The 17,947-nt window shown below is 33.2% G+C and overlaps 1 protein-coding gene across 2 annotated transcripts in view; it reads right to left on the reverse strand.

The window, feature by feature from the left end:
* Positions 1 to 13,098, reverse strand: part of LOC106465812 (3-hydroxy-3-methylglutaryl-coenzyme A reductase-like) — a 59,433-nt gene extending 46,335 nt beyond the window's left edge. The window contains exons 1-2 of one of the 2 annotated variants that reach the window (XM_022393755.1): positions 12,998 to 13,098; positions 5,480 to 5,633 (exon numbers count right to left, since the gene is read on the reverse strand). The gene's annotated coding sequence lies outside the window, so the exon portion shown is untranslated. The remainder of the gene's footprint in view (positions 1 to 5,479; positions 5,634 to 12,997) is intronic. The other variant, XM_013926048.2, reaches the window with a different exon arrangement.
* Positions 13,099 to 17,947: the final 4,849 nt, after the last annotated feature.

Raw genomic sequence — 17,947 nt, forward strand, 5'->3', positions numbered from 1 at the left:
CAGCTAAAAACAAAAGTTTATAAATATATAAAATAATAAATGATACAGTAAAAGAATGTCTGAATTGTATACGAAAATATTACAATCTCAAATGTAAGCAATATTTGAAATATATTATGAGTTGTGTCTAACACTAACACACAACACAGTAGGCAACAGAAAGTAACAAAGTTAAAATTTCTGTAAAAGCCAATCTTATAAGGCCTCTATGACTCCAAAGTGCGGAGCGCGTTTTAATGACAACAGGAAACCAACCATTGTACTTTGTGTTCCCAACCAAGGCGCACTAACAGTGCTCTGACCACCGCGGGTATTGAAACCTTATTTTTAGCGTTATAAACCTAGTGACGTACTGCCGGGCCACCAAGAGGAAACAATTTTTTAAAAGTTATCCGATATTTTCTCTAATAATCCAGAAACAGTTTACTACTATGTTTCATAAAGAGTGTTTTTTCTTGAGACTTAGAAATATTTTCAACACACCAAATTTATAAAAGTTTAAAATTAAAAATAATCGTACTTTTTAAAACTTAACAGGCACTAGGAAACAAGTTGAACAGCACCAGCGTCCACTATAAGTCTTTTGGTAATTAGCTGTCATTTTTAAACTTGAACAGCACCAGAGTCCACTATAAGTTTTTTGGTAACTAGTTGTAATTTTTATACCCAAGACGACAGAATACTAACACATTTTACACCATAAAATAAGTTTCATTAAAGTAGATTTTTTCTAATTTTTTATTCAATTAGTTGACATCACAATAAACTAGTGCTCATTACCTGTTTTACACAAAGTTTAAATAGAGTATTGTACTTCCTTGACCCTGTTGCTGTACAGTCGCCCCCAAGTGGCTCATCGACAAGTCTGAAGGTTTGTAATGCTAAAAACCGGATTTTGATACCGGTGGTTGGCCCATTGTGTAGTTTTGTGCTTAATAACAAACCAACCGTACAATCGATCTACTGGAGTATCGGTTTTACTGAAGTTGACGGCTGGACAGAGATTTCTACAACTTGTCACGAGGTTTATCTCCCTTGAATTTGAACAATAGTATTGTTTATTTATAAGCACAAAGCTACACAATGGGCTTACCACTAGAGATCATTGTTGATGTAAATGCTTTTATGGGATAACACAATAGGACGTTAGTCTGAGTTAACAGTAGGGTGTCAGTGTATTCCAATTTTGTATTCATCTTTTGAAAGCCTGTCTTCAAACCCTTTATTGTTCCAACAGCCAATAAAGGTCTATTAATAGTGATCATAGAAGCTGGCCAGTTTGGTAAAACTTTTTAATCGCTTTTTTTACTTTCTCTCCGTATTTACCATATTCATACATATCATGACTCTCACACATATATTACAGACACATTGAACTTGTTTGTACAACACCTGAACACCATGGAGAACGTCGTAGAATTAAAACGATCCCACGTGAAAAATTTAATTATTGTTTTTAGAAAGTTTAGATTTGTTGTTTCGGATATTCGTATAAAGTTAGAGAAGGGAAACACGCGCTGGGTTATTCTTGTAAATACCAATAATATTACAAGGAGATCTATGGGTTTCATTAGTCGAGAAACAAAATAACAATGCGAAAGGGTCAGTTATAAAAGGTATATTTCAAATTTTTTTTTGTTGACATGATTATCCTGAAATGTTACTGAAAATCTATATGTACTAAAATTCATTTAACCAGAAAGGACAAATGTTAATAGAAATGCCATGAAACGGTTTTAGTGAGATATACATCAGGGTTAACTGCACTTTAATACGAACGGCGTTCCACTTCCCACGCTGCGTTTATCGAATATTTATCCACCAACAAACTTGCTCAGTCTGGTAGCCATGGAGACACACATTTGACTGGCACTGCATTTTTATTTCAAGCTTATGTAAAGAACGGCAGTGTCAATCTTACGTCACACATTTTGAAAATACTTTCCACAAATTCCTTCCAATGTACGCGGATGTCGGTTTTCAATACCACATTCAAGCCTATCAAACACGAAACGTTCACTGGATCTATATAGGGTTTTTCACAAGCATGCCTATCAAACACGAAACGTTCATTGGATCTATATGGTTTTTCACAAGCATGCTTTCGAATGAGACTGCTCTAATTCCGTTACCTTCAACCATTTTTTTTTCATGACAACAGCCGTTGATTTCAAGGTGTGACTGTAAACTTGAGGTTTCGTTAGCTTCAATAATTTGTTTATTATACTGTAATGGTACAGAAGATATGAACACGTGCTATGCGAGTTTTTTTGTTTCCACGGACATGTCAAGATTCCACCCTAGCAACGTTTAAAAATATCGCTATACAAATATTTCTTATACAGGCGCTGTCACAATGCCCCAGTCATAATTTTAACCTTGGAGGCACGGAGGTAAATAAGAAATAAACAAACACACATGTGCAAAAATGTCGTTCATGCCGCCGCCACTTGCACCTGGGGGTAACACACCACTGTATTAGTATACCCAAATTTTTCTTTAAAAAGTAAATCTTCTCCGACAGTAAAACTCACGGACGTGCCACAGCAAAGGCAACATTATAGTCATAAATTACCAAATAACTAAATTCTTGCATCTCTTCCCAGAAACTATATAATTACTCGTACTTCTGTATATGAAATATCAACCTAAACTATTTGTTGTATTCCTACCTATTCAATATAAAATAGAAAGTTATTGGCAGGCTGTAAATTGTTTTTATTTGTTATCTTTGTTTTTGTACAAGCGTGATAATTCCGAGTGTATTTTTCAAAATCACTTTCAAAATTTCCTACAGAAATTTGGTTCTAACATCAAATTATTTGCTTAAAATAGTTAACAACAAAACTGAATGTTAGACATGTGGTAACATCAAATTATTTGACTAAAATAGTTAACAATATAACTGAATGTTAAACATGTGGTAACATCAAATTATTTGACTAAAATAGTTAACAGCAAAACTTAATGTTAGATATGTGCTTATATTTTGCATGTGTATATCAAATATAAGGTCGTGCATATGGTTTCGGCACCTGAAAACATCGAATACAGCAACCGTGATTAGCCAATAACCAGAGGTCGTGCACGCCTTTAATAAATCAAGGTTTTCAAATACAACTTTTAAAAATCTGCGTTTTCAACCGTAACATCTTTTTTACATAATGTATCAGAATAGTTCACTTTATATTATCTAAGTTACTGATAACGAGAGTAATGCGTAACATCCGGATACAACACACACATGTACGCGCGGTGGTATATGGGACACTAGACTTCTATAAAACTGTACCTAAAGCTCGTACATTATTTGGCGTTTAGAAATAATGAAAGATTTAGTCACTTACCAGACACCCGGTACAACAATACTATGTACATTTTTCCAGATAATTCAGTACTGTTTTGCATACTCATGAGCATTTTTACGACAATGTTGGAGCGTACTTAGCCAAAGCAAAACACAAATAAAAACCCAGTATTTTTCGATATTCTTCAAGCAGCCTAAATTTAAAATCAACAACGACAATTTACTTTGTAAAACATGAGAACCATAACTTTATCTTAAAAGGTCTGATAACCATAACTATTAGGGAATGAATAAAAGTAGCGTGTTTGTTCAGATAATACAGTATTATTTTGTTAACAACACTATTTATATCTCCATGCTAGCCACTGTAATATTTTATGATGATGATGATGATATGATAGGTGTCAACTCTTTTTTTAAAAGTTAGCTGTGTAACACTATAATCATGTTTTATTATTTTCAGAAAGGTGGCGGAAGGCCGTCTGGAGGGGGTCACCTGTTTTAAACCCTCGCACAGTAGTGTGTTGTATGTCAGTCATCGGACACTAATATGACGTCACATAAAAGGCGCTTGACTTTGCAACTTGAACTGTCGTAACGTCAGTAAAACGTGTGCATGCCATGAATCACGAGAAGGATTATGCACTTTGTAGGCTACAACACAGCATGACATACGAACTTCAAAAGCAAGAAATACAAATACTTATTACTCTTGATTTTGGTTTTATTTACTCTTGAAACAGAAAACTAAGAATACACTAAACGCCGTAGGAAAATCGTTGTAAGCAGAATCAGAGAGTACTCACTATTCGTTACTTTCCCACAATTACATGCTGACGGTAAGTGGTGATCTGAGATCAGACTTAAGGAACCATAACTATTCTAAATTCTCAATTTTAAATCCACAAGTGTGACTTGTGAATAAATGTAGAAGGCTGTGTGGGCTCTACTTCAACACAAATTTTCGTACTACTGGAGTGACATCTGAGGTTCAAATCACTGTTGTACACTTAGGGCTTGGATACTGGTGCACTGAAAGAAGCTTCCTACCAACGACCAATATGGTACTTCTACTATTGGAGTGACATCTGAGGTTCAAATCACTGTTATACACCTCGGGCATGGATACTGGTGCACTTAAAGATGCTTCCCATCAATAAACAAAATGACTTGTTTGTTTGTATAATTTCACACAAAGCTACAAAACAGCTATCTGCACTAGTCATCCATAACTTTGAATTGATAGACTTGAGAGAGGGCATCTAGACTCCACAAAACATGTTGATGATTCACCAGAAGTGTTCATAACTGAAAAATTTCAAAGGTCTAAATGATGTAAAGAAGATGTATTATGATATATACAGGGTGCCTGAAAATTCTGAAACCATAGCTCTTCTTAATTTCAGTTAAGTGACTGATTATGGCACTATCAAAGCATGAGAAGGTTGAGTTAATCCTGCTGTTAATCCAAACTTGTTGAGAATTACAAAACAGCATGTGGAACACATTTTCTAAGATTCGTTGAAGGGTGCATTATGATATATACATCTAAATTCAATCTGTCTCCAAAAGAACCTAATATCACTAACGTAACTGGAGAAAAAACTTTAAAAAAATCCTAGAATTCTCATGAAGGAAATATGACAAAATGAGAACTGAAAGCAAAGGTTTTAAGATCACAAAAGAAACAACTACAGAAAACAGGGATAACAGCACTTCTGAAAAAAAAAACAAGGCATCTACTGCTAACTTTTGAAACAAATATACAGAAAAAGGTGGTGGAAAAATTCTCTTGATGTAATGGAGAAAGCCAAAAATCCCCAAAATCCTCTGTAAAGGGCAAAGAGGTCAAAAGATAAATAATTAGAATATAAATAATCCTGAAAATATGATGACAATACTTGTGAATCCATTGGAATTGACTTATTCCAGAGAAAGTGAGAATCAAACTGTAGAAGCATGAGTAAGCCTAAACATTAGGAAAATATTCCAACAGAGATAATTGGTGATCTAAAGACATAGGTGAAGAAATTTAACATCATGAAAGAGAACTGAAGTCTGTGAAAACATAAACAAGCAATGAAAATTGTGATATTGAAAAATACTGTATTGGCCCAATTATAAGGCAATGTTTTTTTTTATTAATAATTAGGTTGTAACATTCATAGTCACCTTATAATCACAGGCCCCTTCCCCCTACTCTAGCCTGTTGCATTCCTGAATATCCAGATAGCATCTATGTACGCATGCACGGCTTAAGGTCATCACTAATACTTGCAACTAATCCACCTGCAGGCTGTTCCGTTACAGCATTGATTTTGTGGACCTAAAAAAAGGACATTATTACATTAAATTTTTTTCTTTCCCAAGGTTTCTGAAAATGGGGGTTACCTTATATTCGAGATCACCTTATAATTGGGCCAATACAGTACATAAAAAGCAATGAAAATGCTGTAAAAAAATTTAGGTAAACTTCCAAAGTACATGAATTTTAATAAAAGTAAAAGAAAGTTCATGCCAATGAAATGATATAAGAAAATTTAATTAACTTATCAAAATTAAAAGTGGTCACCTGAGAAGACACATGGATGGTTTTTGACAGCCATAAATACAAGCAGGCAGATGGCTTATCAAATTATTTCAGGGTAGGCAAGAATCTTTCTTAAAATTCTATGTTTGATGATGAAAAAAAATCAAAAAGCTTTTGAAATTTTTGAGACTGATGCCCGTAAACCTAGAGTTCCTAGAGTTATATTTTACAACCTTAGAGAAAATTAAGAAGAAAACAGTGAAGCTTTTAACTGTTATTTTATGATTGGAAGGCTGCCAATGTGATTCCAATGTTTAAAATAAAAAAAGTCAAGAATGAATGAATCATGAAGATTCTGTTGTTTGACTCTTTGTAATTGGTAAAGAGTGGGAGTTATTTTCAGTGTAAAAACAAATATCTTGTGGAAATTTGCAGTTTAATTAACACTCTCTTGCATGATTTTAGCAAAGGAGTTTTCTTGTCTTACCAATTTCTGTTTTTAAATAGAAAATATATTTTGGATGATTGCTCACCTGTTGATGATGTGTATCTTGGATTTCAAAAAGCTTTTGATAAGGTGTTGTAAAAGGTTCTTGAAAGTAATTTGAATGCATTTGAATTTGTAGAAGAAAATTATGAGCAACAAACAAGGTTTCTTGGTGGTAGATATCAAAGGGTGGTGGTAAATAGCCTGAAGATGAAAGGCAGAAGACTTTCGAAACGTCGTCCTATACATTTGTAGGTTTATACAACAGGCAGTTGCTGTCCATTTGAAACTTAGATTCATTCAGCCTTTTTATGATTAGGAGTACTAGTAGAGTCTAACGTTTTGAAATCTTTGTTGTTTATGTCAAAAATTTGGATAGTTGCTTGGACAGTTAGGCATCCACTGTGTCTCTAAATTCACTTATGATATATATTCCAGGAACAGGCAATTCTATGGACAATTTTCTTTATGATTAAGAAGGACCTGAGAGCTAGAAAATGAAAACAAGTTTCAGTCCTGAGAAGTCTATTGGAATATGGTAATTTGGAAATTATTCATTTATTAATTGAGATTACCTTACCAACCTTATTAGCATTAAGGACGAAGTGAAAGATGTAGGTGTGATTGACGATATAACTATACATATCTCCAGCTTAATGTTCGGTTCCATTTATAGGAATTTTATAACATAAAGGAAGAAATGTTATCATAATCCTGTGTAAAATTAATAGCATAAAGAGAAAAAAGGATCATTATTCCCTCAAGGCTGTCCTTATAAAATTCATCAATTTACTTCTTAAATTTCCATACAGTGCTTGCCTCTAATTTTGCCAATTGCAACTCATTCCATGAGTCATTTCAAATATTCAGAGTTCCGTTGTTCTACTTTTCTCAGGGTACAGTAAAAAGAAATCAGAGGTCTTTATCCTACTGATTCCCCATATACACCTTTTAACCTTCTATTCTCATGAGAAAATAAGAGATGTTATCCACCCCTAAAAGACAACAATTTCATCTCTGGAATTATTCTAATAGTCTTCCATTAAACCCTTTCCAATAAGTCAAAATTATTTCTTAGCAAAGAGACCAAAACTACATACAGTTCTTCAAGTGAGGCTAAATTTTGAGTATTCTGTGCAGATTTGGTCTATTTTCTGCAGGAATGATAACATGTTGGAAAGAATTCAGAGAATAGTTACTACAGTGATGTTTGAATTAAGAAATTAAAGCTACAAGGAAAGGCTTAACATTCCAAACCTGTTTTCTCTGGAGCAAGGAAGAATTAAAATTGGAAGTTCAGAAATTGTTAAGAAGTTTAGGGACAGTCTTCCCATGAATGGTCTATTTAATAGTTAGAACAAAAAGTTTAGTAAGTAAAAACTAGATACTCCGCTACTTTCAATCTTATGTAATAGTATTAAGCTTTGGAAGCTAACATGCAAAGTTGTTTATCAACAAAATTATTTTTTGGTTAAAACTATGTTTCTGACAAGACTTTTGCTTGTCTGGATGAAAGGTACCCCTGTTAACAGCAAGGGACCTTGTACATATACTCCTTATTTTTCAAGAAGCCATCAATAACCCTCTTGTACTCATCTGAAGTGCTAGCGTCTTCACTATTGATGATGGCAACTCATTTCATAAGTCAAACACCATGTTAGAAAAATAAACTTGTTTGATATGGAGCCTAGCTTGTCTTTTCCAAATTTTAAGCTGGTGTCCTCTTATCCTATTATTTTCAGAATATAGAACAAAGAAACACAAGATCTTTTTTCTATTGATCCTCTAGATAATCTTATAAACTTCAGTAAGGTTATCTCTTAAACATATTTTTTCAAGAGAAAATATGTTAAAAGATATCAACCTATTTTTACAAAATAACCCTTCCATCCCTGGAATTATCCAAGTAGCCCTCTCCTAAACCTTTTCCTATAAGTCAAATACCCTTTTTTTAGATAAGGAGACCAAAATTGTACATATTATTCCAATTTCCAAGCAAGTCCTAACTAAGGATTTCTATAAAGATACTCTTTTTGGCTTCCAATCAATTTATCTTTAAGCACACTCTAAACTTTTATTAGCTTCACTACTAACAACAGAGTGCTGCTTCAATGTCTTGAATGGCATTAGCCATCACTATGCTAAGATCACTTTCTTAAGTCATGCTTTTGGGTGGGTTTCAACCTATATTAAATGTGGGATCCCAGTTATAATTAAAAGTCACTTTCAAATAGCTCCAAGTCATTACGTAATATCTTAAAATCATCAATACAGCCAGAAATTCCCAAGAGTTTAAAGTCATCAGAAAACTTTACACCCTTCTTCATATCCTTAATGTAAATAATAAAGATCCAAATACTGACCCCTGAGGCAAGCCACTAGAAACAACAGTTTGACCAGACTCCACAAATTACAACATTTTGCTTTCTCCCATCCAACCAGCTAACAATACAATAAATAGTCCTTCTCTAATGCCTTCCTAGCTAATCTTTTGTGTGGTACCTCATCAAAAACGTTTTGAAAACGTAGGTATACCAATTTCACACCATACCCATCAATGGCATCATTCAGATAACAAGTAACATCCTTAAAAAGAATAAAAGAATAACAGATTAGTAAGGCAAGATTTCCCTTTGGTGAATCCATGTTATCTTTCATTTATGATACAATATTCCACTAAATGGTTTTGTAAAGCTTCTTTCATCAGACTCTATAAATGTTTCTACTACAGAAGTAAGGCTAACTGACTTATAATTTCTAGGGAAACTCTTATCATCTCCTTTAAAAATATGAGCAACATCGGTAACTCTACAATCTTCAGGCACTTGCCAACTGTATACTGACTATTAAAAATGAGAGAGAGAGAGAGGGAGACTCACATATCTGACCTTTGACCTCCTTTGGAACTCTGGAGGAAATCTTATCAGCCCCTGGTACGTTATCTATCTGTTTTGAATCTCTAAACTTTCTACTTACCACCAAAGAATTAATATCTACATGATTCAGGTCAAAGTTAACATTTAACTTACCTGAAAATGTATTTCAGAAAGTTACTTACCTCTCCAAGGAACAGATAGCTAATACCTTGTGCCATTGCCTAAAATTTTTTGTGCATGCACTAAACCTTTGAATGAAACTTTCACCCATACCCATCATAACAGGTACTGCACTAGTCTATGATGCAATCAGTATGAGACTCCATCAATAGGGGGGGTGACACACATTCAATGGGCAATACTACCCTTCAGCTGTTTATGTATACCAAAAGCGCATTCTCGAGAGATATGCCAAAGGTGAAAGGGGGTGGGTGGTTCTATGAGGAGGTGAGTGTCAATCTGAAATAGAACCAGAGAAAGAAAAGAAGAAAGGTTCTTACAGATTTTGGAAGTAATTGAGACAGGATGAAAATCTGGCCTGATGGTTCAAAACAATGCATTATAGTCAATTAACACCATTCTGATTGAAAATATATGGTTAATGGGATCCCTCATGGGTCTATATTAGGACATTTGTTTTACTATCTATGTCAACAATATGGACTACCATATAAGCAGTAATAATTATTAATTTTCTGATGATACTAAATGACTAAGTAAGACTGAATCTTTGGAAAATGTTTTCTTTATGCAGGACTTGGACAGCCTTACTGAATAGATTAACTGTGTTAATTGAATTTCTACACTGATCAATGTAAAGTGATTCATTTAAGGTATGGAAATTTGAACGATCTTAGAGTTCTGTGAGGGTGAAATATTAGTGTTGTGATGATTGAAAGAAAGCCTTAAGCCTTCAGCTGAATGTTTGGAAATGGAGCTATGATATTCATATAAATTGAGTTCTGGCAAAAAGTTAGAAGTATCTATAGTATATTCAGGAAATATTAGGCAGAGAATAACAAAGAAACATGGTTAGCAAAGGAAAAATAAGTGGACACAGATGAGTAAATAAAACAATCTTTACTCATAAAAAACACAAATACATTGTTGGAACCGGAAAATGCATGTCTTAATTAGGTGAGGGTAGGAGCATGAATACTGATGATACCATACCTTCATGTCGGACAAAAGTTGCAGTGTGGTTTTATCATAATCACTGATTACCCCTATTTCAATAATCATCCCTATTATACATTTCTAAGGAAAATAAACCTCCAGTTCACACTACTCTGTACTAATTTCTGTACAATCCCTTTAAATGAGTTAAAATCTAAATCTAAAAGGGTTAGCAAAGAAACATAGTCAAGCAAATATAAGATTTATTGAACAATACTTACAGAATGTAACCTTTCTCTAAGCTAGAGGATTCACACAGGATTATGAGTTTTCTACATATTGTTTACAAGGATGCCAACTAACAACATGCAGAGATCATTCACAAAAAATGTAGGAAAATTACCTAAATCATACCTGAATAAAAATACATTCTTTACTAGTTAGCAGTTCTTTTAATCAAAAAACAATCAGCAAACAGGGTTATAAAATCTACATTTAGAGTTCAGGTGTAGGAAGGTTATCATTATTTGTTGTACAAGAAAACTGATGCTATAAAAATAGCACTTCAATCACTACCTTGTCTGTTGTATCCCAACTCATCTCCTGAGTTCTGGTATTGGGCGAAAGACCTTATCAGCACTGGATATGGCAGATGTAGTGTGTTTGACATGTTTAGACATATTCTCCTTTGCTTTCATTCATAGGTTCTTAGAATTACAGTGTAAAAGAATTTGGTAAGGTCTCATTTCAAGTAGCAACTTCAGTTTTGGTTTCTTTATTCACAAAAAATATACTGATGTGCTTGGAAAAGTTCAGAGTATGGCTACCAAACTGATTCCAAGTTTGAAACATTTCAGATACGAGAAAAAACTCAAAGATCTAAACTTGTACACTCTAGAAAAACTGGAATGAATATAGTTTAAGTTTTTAAAATTATTAGGGTCTTAGACAGACTGTTCAAGGGAGGTAAGCAGAAGAAAGATAAGGTTCAAGATGAAATGCTCAACATTAGAAGCAATAAATGCCATGGAAACCAAAATCTAGGTTGGTTATTGTTAGACCTATTAACTTATGAAATAGTTTGCTAAATGATGTCATATGTGCTGGAAGTTTGAATTTCTTTAAAGTTTTGTTGAGTTATTTCAAGGTTTCTTGGTTGGCTGACATTAATGGGCCAAATGGTGTTCTGCCCCGTAGTCTTTTCTTATGTTATTTATTAGGCTTGTGAAATTTTTTGCCTAAAGACCTGGTGTGACCTGTTAAATTGAATTCTTTTATTAAAAAGGTAAATAAATATAAAGTGACAAGTTGGCTTAAACTGATTGTTGTAGAAAGTGAACGGAGGTAACCAGTTTGTGAGCATTATTAACTTTTTTTAATGCCAGTTAAGTTGAAACATCTGAGTGGTCTGGCAGACTAAGAGTTCTGGATCTGAATTTTGGATGTACTTTCTTTATATATATATATATTATTTACAGTATGTTAGAAACTCCTTGACAAATAGGTTGTGAGAACCATTGAATATATATATACATTTCAAAAACAAGAATTTTATCATACTCTTCTCAATTCACTGCTTTTTAGTATAAAATACATCACTGTAGAGTAATAAAAATACAAGTAAATTCTGATTCTACAATCAACTGTCATGTCACACAATATAGGTATGCACTGCATGACTACAGCTACTACTGTGATAACAGATAAGCCTTATTATTTTTTTTTGTAAGAGTTATTGAGCCAAATGGAATATTTTCCCATGACATAATGCATGCACAAACACATTTGTACACTAGGCAGAAGTTTCCATTTTTTATAGCTTTAGCTTTAAAATGTAAAATATGCATTTTTAATGCTTCAAGCAAGATGTAATTCATCTCAGTATGACACCACACATCAACAACTTCTAATATATTCTTCAAGAATGACATTACACCAATCACCTGCTTAATAATTATACATTTTTGAAGTATCAAACCTTCAACAAATTGTCAATGATTTTGCACTGTAATTTGCAATGTGGCAGGGAAAAACGGTACATTCATCTAATGTTCAATAAACAAAACAGTGGGGAAAGAAAAATACTACATTTACACTAAGAAATAACAATGTATCAAAATAAGGATTTGATACTCAAATTTTACTAACAATGATGTAGTATCTAAACTTGCACGTAAAAATGCTCTAGATGATTTAATTAATGGTCATGATTAAATAATTAATGGGTATTATTCTAAAGAACCCAAATAGTACTAAATAGTAACTCACTAATTTGTACAACTACTATCACTCTGTACTACTACTACTAGTAGTCTTTTACAGCAGTCGTACTTTTAGCTTTATTATTATTAATCTATAATATTTATAGCTATAGGCTAAATTCGACTATAACACTTACAAGTTACACTACAGACTACAATTGATTACGGAATTTGAAATGACTTCCTCTATTTTTTTCTCAACTAAACACTAAACTCTTGCATATAGTCCAACTTCAACCTGCTACTAATTGAATTTTTAAAACTCAAGAGTCAGACTAAACTCGAGCAAAGACAAACCCTCTGTGTGTGTGAATGTGATGCGCAGCACACAACGTTCTAACTAAGGTTAGTGCTGTAGTATAGTAATAATGAACTCCTTTTCAAGTTAAAAAATAAAGATTATCATAATTTATAACATACCTTATTATTCTGCAATGAGGTTACTAACATGATGGCTTTATATCCATTGATGAGAAACCGGTAGTTACCTTGCAAAGCAAAAAACCCCGACGTTGAAACTAAATAAACTAACTACTACTTAATTTAGAATTTACAGCGTCCTCTAGTAGATAATTATGAAATAATCATATTTAACTTTAAAATTTATAAATATAAATAAAACATTTTTGAACTTCAAAAAATTATAGAAATAAATTTATAAGTCCATTTTGATTAATTAAATTTATGCTTAGCCTATAGAAATGATGGGTTGAAATTCCTATCTTACTTGTATCTGACAGCTTACTACTTTTGGATTTTTAGTTCCTTAGACTGTTTATGATTTTTTCAAATAACCGTGCACGTTATGTTTCACCTATTAATAGTTTATTTTACGTACCTTGAAACTGATTTAATTCTTAGTTTTGTCTCTTTCCTTTAATAATTCCAACCTTTGTCCTACATTTTACGTTTTGTTTCATTTCCTTCTTTTCCGTTAGTTACTGTATATCGCAAATATGTTTTTTTTTCTCTATTTTTCTTCTTCTCTTCATCGCTATATCTGACGCGCTCCCTTTTAATATGGGCTAAGCGTGGCGTAGTAGTTTGTGTGTTCTGACTGTGAGTCTGAGGATTCATGGTTCTTGGCACTTTGGGTTAAAACGCACTCAATATTTTAGAGCAGTGGGTGCGCTATAAGGATGACTGTAAAATTCCACAATTCCCTCTGAAAGGAGTACTCCAAAAGTAGACGGTGGAAGCTCTGGACTGGTTGCCTTCGCTCTGGCATACTATTTTATAATTAGGGATGGGTATGCACACAGCTTTTTGTTTAGCTTTGCGTGAAAATTCTGAAACAAACAAACTTTTCTATAACAGACAGAAAATGCTATATGGATTACCATAACAGCAGCGAAGCTAATGTGATTAACTTTCACACATCTAGCTTTTTACCTGGTATAGCTTCTAAAAGACTCAAGTTATTAATTTTTTTTAAATATTATTTTATCATATTTGTTTATGTCACATGTCTTCTAGGTAATCACATGCCTGGAATATTATTAAATACAGAATCATATAAATAAAGATATTTATAAAACTACACTTACAAACAAATATGCAATGCTATTTATGTATTTTTCTAATTTAAAATGTTGTTTTGGATTTTTTAACGCAGAGTTTCCAAACCGTATATAGGTGTTTTGCTTTAGTTCCTTTTTTTCTTTTAGTTATAATTCTAAAAAATGGTAGAATTTTTCAAAACAAAGTTTTAAAATGCCAAAACATGGACATACAGTCTTTTTGTTGTTAATTAGATATGTATTGAAACGCTTCTTTCATGTTATCTCACGATATACATATTTTTGTGTGTTCACTGTCTGTTTCTCACCTTTAAATATCCTGCTGTAGTGCCTGGGTTCAGAGGCTACAAATTAAGCAAATCGCTAAAGAGAGAGACCCCCCCCCCCCCACTAGCTATGAGGAACGAGGGGCCAAAGGTGAGATGAAACAATATTATAGGATAATTAAAATTTGTGGACAATCTGCAATGAAAAATATAGCATGACACGCGAAAATTGGTCTCCATAATTAGGTGGATTTGAGAGCGATGGGTGTGTCGAGTTTGTATGACTCTGTTTGTCATCAAAACTTAGAATAGCTTTTTATTTTACAATGTACAGTATATACTTAACAAGATGTTTTACTGAATAGTTGATTATTTAAAGCTTTTTAAGAGGAATGACATAGTAGGCTAGGTTCCAGATTTCTATCATACTATCTGAAAAATTCTAAATTGTTTCATTTTCCAACTATTGGTGAGAAAAAAAGAAAGAGAGAGAGAGAGGGAGAGAGATAGCCGTTTGAGGTTTGATTCGTTTCTTTGTTTCGGTTCACTCATTTTCTCTCACCAGAGCTTGATAAAGAAACAATCAACGCTAGGAGAAATATTCCAGAACTACGGACTACAACATAGGCAAGTGTTAGGTGTTTGAGACAAAGGACATCTAATAAACGCATTAGTAGAACAACCATGTATTAGTTTTAGTTTCGTATCTTGATCTTTAAACTACGATACTTTTTCCTCAGCTATCTGGATTCTATAGCAATACTGTTATTTCGATATGTAAAATTGACAGTTGTATTTGTAAAAATAATTCTGTAATTATATTATGTTTCTCTGAAATATTTAATTGATTCTGTGTTCGTCATCTTTTAAACATACCTTTAAGCTCTTTTAAGTTTTTCTTTTTGAGAAAAAATGATAATGTCTTGTAAATCAAGAGCCCATAGGTACTAGCAATTTACTTCACAAAGACAAAATTATAATAAAAGAAAAACTATTGCTTTGTACAAGTTGATCGAGAGATGGCGATACCGAAAAACTCGAACAGATTCTTATTACATAATATATGTATATATTTTCTAATCTTCCATAATAAAAAACATTAATAGTTTTTTGCTGTATTTAAGTGAGTAATTATGCTAAGGATTGTTTAAAACTCAAACCAAAGGTTCTCCTGCTCCAACTACATTTTCTTATAGACGAGATTGATTTTGTATTAACTAGAAAAAAATGTTGATATATATAAATCAGATTCACAAAAAGTTTATTGAAAGAACACATTGTGAGATCAGTTTTAACATTCGCAGAAATAAAAATATTGTTTTCAAAAATTTATATCATCCCAAATCTGAATTTCAGCATGTAATACAATATTTTTATTCCAATTAATAGAAACTTGAAGTTATGAAATAATGAATAAAAATTACGTGCAGAAAATGAACGTTTTTCTCATTGCTTTTTCGATATCACCTAAGTACAATCATATACAGGAAAAATACTTTATTCTGTTTGAAAGTATAGCTCCTGTCCAGCAAAAAACCAAATGATGTGTTTTTCCAGATCCACATGCACAAAATATTTTAACAAGTAAAGTACATTTGAAATTATGGAAACCCGAAGTTAAAAGTAGTTACATCGTTGCTTAATATAACGGTATAAATTAATAAATGTTATATAAAGCAGTTATAAAGTAAAATGATGTTAGGCAAACATAGATAAATTGCGAATACAAAGCATATTAACTCAATCTGTAACAAGCTCTTGAAGTCCATGATAATATTAAAAGGTTGAAATTCAAGGAACTCGTGTATATACTTAAAATATTAAAATCCATAAACGAACAACATTTTATAATTAAATCTTTATTTAAACCGATCAACAGTTATAAAAGTCCCTCTACACGTTTCAACGTGGTTTCACGTCATCTTCAGTAGTGGTCCCCCAGTGGTACAGCGGTATGTCTGCGGAATTACAACGCTAGGAACCGGGTTTCGATACCCGTGGTGGGCAGAACACAGATAGCCATTGTGTAGCTTTGTTCTTTAATACAAACAAACAAACAAAATCTTCAGAAGTGTGAAAAACAATTAAACGTGGCAGGAATATTGTTTGAAAGAAGAGAAAGCAGCGTGATAGTTGCCTGCTCTTCCCAACAGAGGGTGTTCAGGAACAATCGTTCGCCTTCAATCCTGCACGTGGGTAGGTTTTTCTAATGTGATCTCGTGGATTTTATTTCTTGCGTTAATATTTGCGTAAAGCTGTGAAGAAGGCCGGAGAAGACATGAGGATCTTGGCACTGAAGGATTTCTTGTTCTTCGTGGTTGGAGGTTTGATTCCAGTTGAAGATGTAGTTCAGCGACGTGGAGAGACATAGACTATGACCAAACTAACTAGTTCCAGCTTGTTTTACTTTTAAAATTTAAAGATTAAAAGAACCAATTTGTGTTAACATTATGATTTTCGAAAACTAAACGATCGAGAGATGAAGGCCCTTTTCGACGGACATGAGACCTTTGGGTCCAATGCCCGGGAGAATTTTGTTGTGGGGGGAGAAACAGGAGTACCCGGAAAAACCCACTTTCACACCCTGCACTTTGGGGTCATAGGAGCGCTATAGGTGACAGTCAGCTTCCACTATTCCGTCAGACGAGAGTAGCCCAAGTGTTGGCGGGGTGTTGTTGACTAGCTGACTTCCTTCTAGCTTATCAGTTCAAAATTAAGGACAGTGATGCATAGACTGACCTTTTTGTAGATTTGCTTGAAAAATATGAAACAAGCAAAAATATGAATAACTTTATGTAAACTCTTATACAAAACTTTCAAACCTGTCTTAAAAAGACTGATTCCTGTTCGTTAACACTCTACACATCTAGTTTTAGAGTAAATCCCAATTGTATTTCAAATGACGATTTATGAACGTTCAAACCTATCTTAAAAAGACTGATTCCTGTTCTAGTTTTAGAGTAAGTCCCCAATGTATTTCAAATGACGATTTATGAACGTTCAAATCTGTCTTAAAAAGACTGATTCCTGTTCTAGTTTTAGAGTAAGTCCCCATTGTATTTCAAATGACGATTTATGTACATTCAAACCTGTCTTAAACAGACTGATTCCTGTTCTAGTTTTAGAGTAAATCCCCATTGTATTTCAAATGACGATTTATGAACATTCAAACCTGTCTTAAACAGACTGATTCCTGTTCTAGTTTTAGAGAAATCCCCATTGTATTTACAAATGACGATTTATGTACGTTCAAACCTGTCTTAAAAAGACTGATTCCTGTTCTAGTTTTAGAGTAAATCCCCATTGTATTTCAAATGACGATTTATGTACGTTCAAACCTGTCTTAAAAAGACTGATTCCTGTTCTAGTTTTAGAGTAAATCCCCATTGTATTTCAAATGACGATTTATGTACGTTCAAACCTGTCTTAAAAAGACTGATTCCTGTTCTAGTTTTAGAGTAAATCCCCATTGTATTTCAAATGACGATTTATGTACGTTTAAACCCGTATTCAGTTTGAAACTGTTCTTCGTCACTTCAATTTATGAGCTGTCTTAAAAGAATAAAAGTAAGCGCATTCCGAAA

The sequence above is a fragment of the Limulus polyphemus genome, unplaced genomic scaffold (genome assembly GCF_000517525.1).
Source record: "Limulus polyphemus unplaced genomic scaffold, Limulus_polyphemus-2.1.2 Scaffold2058, whole genome shotgun sequence".
NCBI classification, from domain to species: Eukaryota; Metazoa; Arthropoda; class Merostomata; order Xiphosura; family Limulidae; genus Limulus; species Limulus polyphemus.